Here is a 12582-nt window from a genome sequence, read left to right as displayed (position 1 = left end):
GCGGAGGCGTGGGGGGGGGGCCGCGGGTCCTCCGCTGCTCAAGTACCCAGGTCCCCGCCTCTAGGAGGAGAGGGGAGGAGAAAGCGGAGGGAGTGGGGACCGCCTCCTCCCAGATCGAGTCCGCTCCTCGGCCGCCCGTGCGGGACTCGAGCTCCCACAGGCGCCGGGAGCGCTGGGGCAGCCCATTGCGGTCCCGCCACCACACCGGGACGGGCTTTCCTGAGACTCCCTGCCCTGGGGAGGGAGAGCGGAGAAAGTTCTCTCCCTTTCCTGGCGTTCCCAGTCTGTCTCTCTGCCGTCTCCTCTCTCCCTTCCGAATCTCTCTCCCTCGCCCTGTGTCTCTGTGCCGCTCTGTCTCTGTCCCCCCGTTGTGGTCTCTTCCCCCCTCCCTCTCTAGTTCCCGCATCTCCCCCTTTCCTTTTCTTTTTCTCTGCTGTCCCCATCCCTCCCTCTTCTCCTTCCCCCTTTATGAATTTCTGTCCCTGACTACCCCTTCTTTTGGTTTCTTACAAGTGAAAGTGGCCCAGCGCAGGAGCGCCTTCCCTTCCTACACTTTCTCACTAGGGCCGAGATTTGGCATCGGAGCTCCGCTCTCGGTTTAATCGCCTCAAGTCAAGAGGTTTAGAGTTGGGGTTCTTATTTTGCAGTTCGCGGTGTGTTACAAATCCATGGTCTCCTGAAAGTTTCGCTAAGCTTTAAAGCTGTGCTTTTCCCAACCTCCGTCCCCATCGCGAGAAGGTCCATAGCTTTCTGTATGTCTCGGGCCCAAAAAAGGTTAAGAACCGCTCTGGGCAGCGAGAGGAGGCGGGGACTTAGGCGCCCCCGACTGCCTCCGGGTTTAGAGATATGGGCATGGGGCGGGGGGGGGCGGGGGGGAGGTGGGGAGGAGTGTGAGGGGACTGTCGTGGACTCGAGGGGAAGCACCAGTGCCTGGAGGGATTTCTCAATCACTTCCGCTTGCTTTTTGCCAAAGAGATGCTTGGAGCAGCTCAAAGCTGACACTGCAAGCTGTAACTACCTCTGCCTTGGGATGCATATTTGGAAGTCAGAAGAATTCAGGCCAGAGAGGGAGGATGTGTTTGGGGGGGGGGTCGGGGAGGAGGAAAGAGAGAGGGAGAGAGGTGTTTAATCCCTGATGTTTCAAACAGTTTCTGTAAAAATGAGTATTTGCCCAAAAGTCCCAAAACGAGAGTTTTCTGTTGCTTGGTAGGCTGGCGCTCAAGGTTGAAAATACCAGATTGCCAACACCGGGGACCAAATAGCAATATTCTATACGTGTCCACTACTCTGGAAACATTAATGCATATATTTCTCCTGGAAGAGGGAAAAATGACTTGGCAAGACTGAAATTTCCTAAAGAAGTTGTTAACCCAGATAGACCAATGTTACCATTATCTGTCTGACTGGGATTTAGGATGGGTACACAACGTGAAGATGGCAAAACAGAAATACCTGTCAAGTGCACAATCAGATTGTTAAAGGGTAACATTTAAAGCTTTTTCTAAAACCTTCAAAGTAATTGACTAAAAGACATTTCTGCTAATACACAATCTTTCTTTCCATTATGTAATAAAAATTCCTCACAATCACAGTGTCTAAGGTTTGCTGAGAGTTTAGCAAGGAACAGAAAAATATTAAGAAATCAAACTATTAGGTGATTCCTATGGAAAATATTCTAGGACATCCACTATAAAATTACTTAAAAATGTAGCACGTGTTCAGTATTTCCCATTAAACAATTTTCCTCTTTTTCAATTTAAATCCCTCCTGATAGAGAATCTAACAGTATAGAAATGATTATATGTAAGGGCAGAAGTTTCCTTTGTGTACTCTTTCTCCCTAGTTTTCTTTCTAGGACTTGGCATTAAAGGATGAACTTTGTTTACGGTTCTTTAAAATTGCTCCTAATACAACCAATCATTTCCACAGCTAATAGGGATGAGAACTACACAGTATCTCTTGCAACCTCCTGAGGTGACCAAGAGCCTGGATTTCTAAGTTTCTCATCCTCAGTGAGTCTGTTCATCCTTTCTTAAGTGTTATTAGCTTACCTCTGAATTTACATCTAGTCTCAAAAAAAATCTTAGTAAGATGTTTGAAATTATAAGAAATTAATAGGTAGATTGAGCTAGCTAACTAAATAATTCAGGTCAAAATCTGAATAATAATAATGATGATAATCAACTTTGAGGAGATACCATGTGCTGCACCTTGTGCATTTAACACAGCATTTCATTCTTACAGCAGCCCTATGAGGCAGGCAGTATTAGTAATTTCATTTTACAGATAAGGATATTAACGTTTAAAGAGGTAAAATAATTTGATAAGGGTCCCCCAACTAGTGAGAGGCAAACTCTTGTTTGTCTCAAACTCTGTTTGAGATTCAAACTCTGTTTCAGCAGTTTAGTCCAAGTTCATAATTATCATATAGAATGAATAAATGAGAAATGTTGCTAGGTTTGGGGGGGTTGGTTTGGGTGAGGGCGGCTAAAATCATCAAGAGAATTGTCTCAACTGTCTTTGCTATGTATGATTTGTTTTTGGCTCTCTTGCTCCTTTCTCTAAGGTTGAGTATTTCATGATAATCCTCTTAATCTATTTCATTCATATTTCATGATGTTTCCTTCAGCATCTAGTGCAGGTCTGGCACATAGTAGGAGCTCAAGAAATGTTTATTGAATGAATGAATAAATATAAACCTTCTATTTTGTTTCAATTGTGCTAAAATGACTTCTTTATCATATTTATAATATGTAATTATTGTATTAATGTATATAAATATATGTGATATATAAATAAATAATACAAATTAATAAGTGATAAATAAATTTATACTTGATATCCTTTTAAGGAATACTTGCCACCAAATTTTAGGCTGGAAACTGACTGGAATAACTGTTTAGGAAAGAATCACAGCTACATGGCTTTTTAGATTTTTGGTACATCCGTTAAAATTGTGTACAAATTAAAACGTGTATTGAGCCTCAAAACAACCAATAAAATGTAAATTATGAAAGAAAAATATATGTACATGCAGTTTGGAAGTTGGTTCTACAAATAAGAATATAAAATTACCCGAGTGCACGAGGGGAGACTGGATTCTGTAATAGCTGGCCCCTCACAGAAGTTTGCTCTGAAGGAAGAACCGCTTACTGAGATCACCTGGAGTTAATGGAAGGACAGATGTTAGCCCATTTTCTTCTCCCAGGCTTTACTGGAATTGAATGTTATTGTAGGTTAAATGGGAAGCTTCTTTGGCTGCTGCTTCATGGAAACTGAATCCCAGAGGAGTGATGATGGAGATTAGTCACTAGGGAGAGATAGTCTGGTGAACAGAAATGCGAAGGATGACATCCCAAATGACTTTGCAGAACACCAGCGAAAAGAACAGGAAGGAGATTTGAAGCAGATTTCCACAGAAAGGGAAAACCCACACCCAAATGATAGGGAGACACCAGGAGGCAGAATTAAAATGAATTGTTTCCCGAGTGGTCAGTAGTAAGTGGTTTCAGGAATAGGTCAGTCCGTGGTACTGGGTAGCATAGGATTCTGGTAAATGAAGCACCAAGCTGGTGATGGTCAAACTCTGCAGCCCTGAGCAACACACCCTCTTTGATCCAGTTTCCTGTTTGCAGAGTGGAGGTGGGGAGAAACTGTGTCATCTTTTACTTGCCACAGGGGAAATGATCTTAGTATATTTTTTAAAGCCTTCCAAATACTGACTTCAAGCGTAGCATAACATAGAGAAAGTAGTTTATATCATTTGTAATAATAACATGAGATTCTTTGCATTGAGTTCCTACTTTGTGCTAATTATTTATTCCTCATAGCAGTCCTGCTGTCTGGGTTCTACTCTCTCCATTTTACATACGATGAAAATTAGACTCAGCAAAGTTAAGTGACCTACCCAACATTACAGAGCTAGAATGTGCTGAGCTGGGATTTGACCAGGAGTCACTTTACCTGCAAAGCTTGCCATCTCTATGAATTAGAGCAGCCTAGTGACAGAAAGACGGTCACCTAATGGTTCTTGATCGTTCAGCCTTTATACCTGGCTTTATGAGTATGATATGTAAGAACATCCTTTCTTTAATGTGAATGCTAAATCTAAGTTCTAAATAACTCCTCTTGAGCCTGTGTGGAACATCATAGTCTGGTCTTTATGATGGCTCTAGATAGCTCATGACTAGCTTATGGCAATTCTACAAAGGTGTTTACATAGCAGGTGCTCCTTTCCTACTTATCATTCCAGAAGACCGTATTTTAGCTATTGCCCAGGCTTTGGAGCCCCAAATGAATCCCACTAATAATCAGTTGAAACACTTAGGGCCTCAGATCCTTATTCTGCCCCCTCTAGTATCCGTAGAATGCGACCTTCAGACCTGGGTTCAACATCATAACTACAAATGATTCAGAAGTGCTCAGATTCAAACCACTCTTCAACTAAAGCCAAGTTATAAAGCAATACAACGTGTGCAAATACAATTTCTCCATTTTCCAAAAGTCCACATTCAACATAGACAGTTGTTACAGATGTGCTAGCATGCAATCTGACAATGCTCAGAGCACTGTGGGATGCACCAGGATGCTACCTGCCCCCTGAGCCCTGAACTTCTCCCGTCCTGGTTTGTTTCATCCCTTTTGTCTTGTTGTTTGGTGTTCTCTGTTAGACTTTAAACTACACAAGGGCAAGGAGGAAATCTATTGCCCTCCCCACTGTATCCCCTTGGTGCTACCTAATAGGCACTCTATAAATATTTCTTAAATGAATGAGTTTACAATTGCTACAAAACTGTTTCTAGTTTTCAGAGCCAGTATTTTGTTTAATTTGTAAAAGTCATTCTCTCTCTCTCTCTCTCTCTCTCACACACACACACCTCTGCAGGAATGATGGAGGTAATCTCTTTCTCAGGGGGAGGAAAGTCCTGCTTTAATTAGAATCTTCTGGAGTAGAAATTTCCAGAGCTAGGCTTTCCCCAATGCCTACATCAAGATTGTGAGCATGGAAAGTAAGAGACCAGTAGTGTGGGCACTTTCCATATCCTTTCCATATCCTGAAAAGAGGGTAATAATCACAGTTGCCTGCCTCAAAGGGATGCTGTGAAAATGAATGGACCGAGGTGTTGGCTTAGTGGCTGGCATATAGGAAGTGATCTCTAAACATCCAAATCAGCAGCCTCACCTGCTGACTAACCCACCTACTAGTTAAGAAGAGCAGTTCCTGATTCAGTCTTACAGAGAAGAGCGCTGGCACCTAGCGCTCCTTCCTCAGTTAACCTCCTTCTTCCACCACTGATTTATGGGCCTTTCTTCTTCCGGCAAAGAAAGTATGCCATGTGCGTGCTTATATTTCATTGACTATGTATTTTTTCACATTCATCCTTGTTGTTAGCCCCCCTGTCCTTTTAAAACTTTTTTTCATTTTTAAACAGCTTTACTCTTTCTCATATTCTGCTTATATTAGCAGTTCCTGTAAGTCAGACTTGGCATTTTTTCAAACATTGGGCTTTTTTTCCTGGCAGAATATATATATATATATATATATATATATATATATATATATATATATATATATATATATTTTGGCTGCGCTACGTCTTCATTGTTGTGGTGTGTGGGCTTCTTATTGTGGTGGCTTCTCTTGTTTGTTGCAGAGCACGGGCTCTAGGCACACGGGCTTCAGTAGTTGTGGCACATAGGCTTCAGTAGTTGTGTCTCGTGGGCTCTAGAGTGCAGGCTCAGTAGTTGTGGCGCACAGGCTTAGGTGCTCTGTGGCATGTGGGATCCTGCCAGACCAGGGATTGAACCTGGGTCCCCTGCATTGGCAGGTGGATTCTTAACCACTGTGCTGCCAGGGAAGCCCCTCTGGCAGAATATTTTAAATAGCCAAAACATGATTTCCCATAGAACATTTACAGAAATATATATATATATTTTAAAATTTATTTATTTTTGGCTGTGTTGGGTCTTCGTTTCTGTGCGAGGGCTTTCTCTACTTGTGGCAAGCGGGGGCCACTCTTTTATCGCGGTGCGCGGGCCTCTCACTGTCGCGGCCTCTCTTGTTGCGGAGCACAGGCTCCAGACGCGCAGGCTCAGTAGTTGTGGCTCACGGGCCCAGTTGCTCCGTGGCATGTGGGATCTTCCCAGACCAGGGCTCGAACCCATATCCCCTGCATTGGCAGGCAGATTCTCAACCACTGTGCCATCAGGGAAGCCCAGAAATATATTTTTGTATGGTAAACAATATTTACATATGCAAAAATGTAATTTCCTCTGCCAGATGATGCATAATAGGCTGTCTACTGTAAAGGTATTTATTACAGTAATGGTGAACCTTTGTGATTGCTTACTACTTCTAGGCACAATTGATAAGACAGTATTCAATCCTTCCGACAACCCAATGAAATAGGAATGCCGTGAGCTCCACTTTTGAGAGGAAGAAATAAAGACACAGAGAGGATAAGTAACTGGCCCAAGGTCACACAGCTAGTGAGTAGCTAAGTGGGCCTTCACAGGTAGGCTTTCTGATTTCAAGGCGTATTGTTAAACCATAATATTATATTGACTCTCATGTGTATTTATGATTTTTTAAGCTTATTATAGGATAAACTGTGATGGTCTGGAACACAATCTCAAAGAGTAGAAATCTATACATTAGAAAAAATTCAGGTATCAGGTCAACTGGGGGAAGAGGCCTATAGGGGGTCTGGTTTAGGGAGTCAGTCACAAATGGTGGGGCTTCTGGATATCAGTCCACCTGGGGTTGAGGGAGAGAATTCCTTTCCAATGCCCAGACCACTCATTGACCTAACTGTAAGACTGGCCCTTAGGAACACTGCTCTTCTTCAGTGGTCTCATGGCAACAACCATCCTTATAGACTGTCAAGGCCCTCAGTTCAGCCCAGTATCTTTGTGTTGTTCAGGCCATACTGTGGCCCTTGCTATTACAACAGCATATGGCCGAGAGGCCTGCCTTAGAGTTACAAAGTAGTGCAGGATTTGAATTCCCTGTGAGCTTATGTGGAAGCCTGCTACAAAGATGGTCTTCAAAGAGCTTTTCAAAATATCTCAGCTACTGTGACTACCAAGGACAACGGAGAGGGGCTAGGGGCAGGGAGAAATACCTTCATTTTCCAAATTAATGTGCAAAAACATAGATGCATTGCATGCACCAGCTTGACGCAGTAATGAGGTTATGCGACATCAAATCAGCGCCAGTTGGAAATGGTATATTCACCATGCACCATCTTTGTATTAACTGGCACCAATAACACAAAATAGGTTGCTTCCTGAAATGTAAGCCTAGTAATTAGCGCCTTGTCAAGTCCCTATCAGAAGTTGGCAATGAAAAAAATGGTTTTTGTTTTTCCCACTTAAAAACAGGTCTGACAGTACATATCTCTGGCATTCACGGCAAGCATAACTGGAATAAAGTTCAGCTACTGCTGGGCTCTGTGCTAGAGGTACAGTTACAAAAAGCAAGACGTTGGAGGTATAATGTTCTCCTGGGCACTTGCACCATGGTGGTGATGCGGCCTGAATCCTGATTACACTCAGCAACGCAAGTTCACCCACATACATTTTTTACACTTCTTACAGCTGATTATTCCGTTCATTAATTCTCACCACCAATCTGGACCTCATGGAACTTATATTTGCTCTAACGTACCTTTTCCGACAGAAGTCACAGTAGACTTCCCTGAGCGGTGACTGGCCCTCGTGTCCAGGAGGGCCAAAGGTCCTAAAAATTGAAAAGAGACACAATTCAAGACCCTGTCCTCCCCACTTCACTAAGCAGGTGTAAAGGGAAGGGAACCATCAAGAGACAGCAAATGCAATGAACTATTAGGCAGTTATTTAAGAGTCAGAAAGAGCAGTATGTTTTAGCATATAAACATGTCCAAGGTGTATTATTAAGTAGGTGAGTCACAGTGTGGTTTGTGTAATTGGTTCCTTTAGTAGTAAAAACAAAATAAAGCAGCAAAACCTCAGCCTGTGCCAGGAAAGGATCCGCATAGGAAAAAAAAACGTCTAGAAAGATGGATATACATCGTATTATAACCATATGACTGTGATCTCTGAAACTGGGAATTATGGAGATCTTTTACACATTTTACATTTCTATGATACCCATTCTCATATTGTTTACTTATGTTTACGACGAGAATATATTATTTTCTTAATGAGACCAGTAGTTGTTTCTGGTTTAATAAAGAGACAGTATATAAAGAAAATATGATGTTGTCACCACCCTTAGGGAAAAGTTTTCTTATAAATTATGCATAATATTAGCTTTTTCTGTACCATTCAATATGTGTTTCACTATTTGAAAATAACCTTATATATATTGTGTATATGTGGATAGGTGCTAAGAAGAGATTTACGATAGCTAAGTCAGGCTTCTGAGTGAAGTTTGAGGGGAGCTTGTGATTTAGACAGAAATAGAAGCAGTTGATATACGGTAACTGTGGATTTAAAACATGGTTAGAGAATAATAACTGAGTAGCAGGAAAAAGTAGAAGTTTACCCAACCCCTGACTATATAAACAAGGAAGACATTTGTTTATTTATTCAATAAATATTTATTGAACACCTACTATGCACCATGAAGTTTGCAGATAGCAGAAGAGCTCACAGTCTGGGGGGAAGGGAAACATAAAATAAGTAAATAGGTGAACAAGTATATAATTAAACACTGTTCTAAGTATTGTGGAGGAGATTAAAAGGGAGATAGTTGAGATTAGGTGGACAGAGAAAGCCTCTTTGAGAAGTGCTAGTTAAATGGAAGCCTAGATAGTAAGAAGGAACCAGCCCCTTAAACAACAAGCAGAAGAATATTCTCGGCAGAGAGACCAGCAGGACAATGTCTGAGATAGGAAAGAAGTGGGAGGGTTTCAGAACCCAGAGGAGCCCTTGTGGTTGGAGTTCTGTGAATGAAAGGGAGGGGATGGAGAGTGGGGCTGCAGGCCAGTGAGCCAGGAGCCAGGTGATATGGGGCCTTCCAGGTGAGGAGTTTGTATTTTACTCTGAATGTAAGGGCAAGCCAAGAAAATTCTTAGGCAAGGAGACAGCAAGACACTTCTTTCATTTTGAAAAAATCCCTCTGGCTGTTGTGTGAACGATGGGATCAAGGAGGCTATTGTGTTGTTCAAACAAGGATGACACTGGCTTTAACTAGGGTAGTGGGAGTGGAGGTGGCAGGATTTAGATATGGAGAAAGTATATTTTAAAGACAGAATCAATAGGACATGGTGAAGGATGTTATCATGGGGATGAGAAGTGGGGGCATCAAGAATGAGTCCCAAAATGATTATGCAGAAATTGCTGTCTTTTATATATACAAATAACAACCACATAGAAAATATAAAAGAAAAAAACCCCACATACAATAGCAACAAAATCACTGGGGATAGAAATAACAAGGAACATACAATGCCTGTAGGAATACTATTTTAGAACACTAATGAGGACTTCAGAGATGTGAGTAGATGGAAAAATACCATATTCTTAGGATGACGGAATGTCACCAAGGTGCCCATTCTCCCTAAGACAGTTTATAAAATGACTGGAAACACAATATCAATACCAACATTTTGTTTCTGTTATTCTTCTTTTGTTTGATTGAGACAAAATTGAACAAAAGTTTATTTGGGAAGATAAACAAAAAAACAGCTTGGAAAACTTTGAAAATGAAGAGCAATGTGGAGAATCTAGTATTAATAACAGATACTAAAATATAATGGAAAGCCTCAGTAAATAAATTGGGCGATACTGGACTGCGAATGAACAGAAAACCCAGTGGAAGAGACTAGAAAATCCAGAAACAGATCTGACTGGGACAGTTTAGTTTCTGATAGAGATGGTTTCTGAAACTGACTGGGAAAACTTGGACCAGTCACTATGCAGTGCTAGAATGACTTGGTAGCCATGTGGTTTAAAATTAATTTTTAATAATAAAAAATAAATTTAAAGTTGATGTTGAGGATGTGGAGAAAAGGGAACCCTTGTACACTGTTGGGAGAAATGTAAATTGATGCAGCCACTGTGGAAAACAGTATGGAGGTTTCTCAAAAATTAAAAATAGAACTATCATATGACCCAGCAAATCCACTCCTGGGTATATATCCCCAAAACCCCCACTAATTCAAAAAGATACATGCAGCTCAATGTTCATAGCTGCTTTATTTACAATTACTAAGATATGGAAACAAGTTAAGTGTCCATCAACAGATGAATAGATAAAGAAGACGTGATATATTTATACATATATATGTACAATGGAACACTACTCGGCCATAAAAAATAACAAAAATTTGCAGCAACGCGGATGGACTTGGAGGGCATTATGCTACATGAAATAAGTCAGACAGAGAAAGACAAATACTGTATGATATCACTTATATGTAGAATCTAAAAAATACAACAAACTACTGAATTACCAATGGTGGGAGGGGCAATGTCAGGGTAGGGGAGTGGAAGGAACAAACTATTGGGTGTAAGATAGACTACAAGGATGTATTGTACAACATGGGGAATATAGCCCATATTTTGTAATAACTATAAATGGAGTATAACCTTTAAAAATTGGATAAAAATTTTTTTAAAAAGTTAAATCTGTACCTCATACTTTAAATTATATGCTTGATCCATATCAAATGAATAAAAAATTGACTGTAAAAATTAAACCAAAACAGGCTTAGAAAGAAACAGGAGTGAATAATTCCTTTCTATCTGTGGCATAAGGAAGACCTCTTAATGCTGACTCGAAATGCACAAGCCACACAGGAAAAAAAAACTGAAATATTTAACTTCATTATGAAACAAATAATGTTCTACTTGACAAGAAACATCATAATCCAAATCAAAAGTCAGATGACAAACTAAGAAAATGTTCTGCTCATAACACAGAGAGAAATCTTTCCTCAATCCAAAAGAAAACTCTGCAAAAGGTATCGATTAACAGCTCACAACAAAGGAAATACAAATGGTACAAGCTTGTGAAAGTATACTCAGTTTTATCATAATAAAAAAATTCAAATTAAAACTATACCAAGGGCTTCCCTGGTGGCGCAGTGGTTGAGAATCTGCCTGCCAATGCAGGGGACACAGGTTCGAACCCTGGTGTGGGAAGATCCCACATGCCGCGGAGCAACTAGGCCCGTGAGCCACAACTACTGAGCCTGTGCGTCTGGAGCTTGTGCTCTGCAACAAGAGAGGCCGCGACAGTGAGAGGCCGGCGCACCGCGATGAAGAGTGGCCCCCCCCCGCTCGCCGCAACTAGAGAAAGCCCTCACACAGAAACGAAGACGCAACACAGCCAAAAATAAATAAATAAATAAATAAACTTTAAAAAAAGAAAAAAAAGAATCTGTTACAAAGTGAGGAAGGCAATCCTCATTAAAAAAACAAAACAAAAAAAACCCTATACCAACACTAGTTTTTCAGCTATCAGGCACAATACTGATAAATACAGTCAATTATTAAGACTGGGGAACTCTAATACATTGTTGTTGAGTATGTAAATTGACATAAGCCCTAAGAAGGTAATTTGACAACATCTATCAAAACTGCAAAAATCATATACACTTTGACCTAGCATTCTACGTGTTATATATAAATGAGATATTTTTGCATATGTAGAAAGATGACATGCACAAGGTTCTTTGTTGATTGCAGTATCATTTTTTAAATAAATTTATTTATTTATTTATTTATTTATGGCTGCCTTGGGTCTTCGTTGCTGTGCGCGGGCTTCCTCTAGTTGCGGCGAGCGGGGGCTACTCTTCATTGCAGTGCGTGGGCTTATTATGGTGGCTTCTCTTGTTGCGGAGCATGGGCTCTAGGTGCGTGGGCTTCAGTAGTTGTGGCTCGCGGGCTCTGGAGCGCAGGTTCAGTAGTTGTGGCGCACAGGCTTAGTTGCTCCGCAGCATGTGGGATCTTCCCGGACCAGGGCTCAAATCCCTGTCCCCTGCATTGGCAAGTGGATTCTTAACCACTGCACGACCAGGGAAGTCCCTGCAGTATCATTTCTAATGGCACAAAATCACAAGGAATGAAAACATAAACTATAGGGACTGATTAAATCAATTAAGATACATGCATACAATGAAAGACAATGCATCTGTAAAAGGAATGGGACTTCTTGTGCATGTGTCTGCGTGTGTAAAGGATGGAGAAAATAATATTACATATTTTTATTCGCTTATATATTCTAAAGAAAGTCTGAATGGATACATAAGAAACGAAGCACAGTGGTTACCCTGGAAGGAAGAAGATTGGGAACTGGACATAAGGGGATGTATTATTCTGCTAAGGCTGCATATTAGTCAAGGTTCTTCACAGAAATGGATCTAAGACTCTCTGTGTGTGTGATGTAGAGAGATTTATTATAAGCAATGGGCTCCTGTGTTTATGGAGGCTACCAAGACCCAAGCTCTGCACAGTAAGTCAGCAAGCTGGAGGCCCAGGAGAGCTGATGATGGTTTAATTCCATCTGAAGGCCAGCCAGCTGAAGACCCAAGAAGAGTCTATGTTTCAGTTGGAGTCTGAAGACAAGAAGCGGCGTATGTCCCAGTTTCAAGG

At 41.2% G+C, this 12582-nt stretch overlaps 1 long non-coding RNA gene across 1 annotated transcript in view; it reads left to right on the top strand.

Moving 5' to 3' along the window:
- Positions 1 to 12582, top strand: part of LOC125965526 (uncharacterized) — a 106009-nt gene that overhangs the window by 3149 nt on the left and 90278 nt on the right. The gene's annotated exons all lie outside the window — the stretch shown is intronic.

Source organism: Orcinus orca, chromosome 10, assembly GCF_937001465.1.
Source record: "Orcinus orca chromosome 10, mOrcOrc1.1, whole genome shotgun sequence".
Lineage (NCBI taxonomy): Eukaryota > Metazoa > Chordata > Mammalia > Artiodactyla > Delphinidae > Orcinus > Orcinus orca.
The sequence above is the reverse complement of the archived record's forward strand: the minus strand, read 5'-3'. Positions and strand labels throughout refer to the sequence as shown.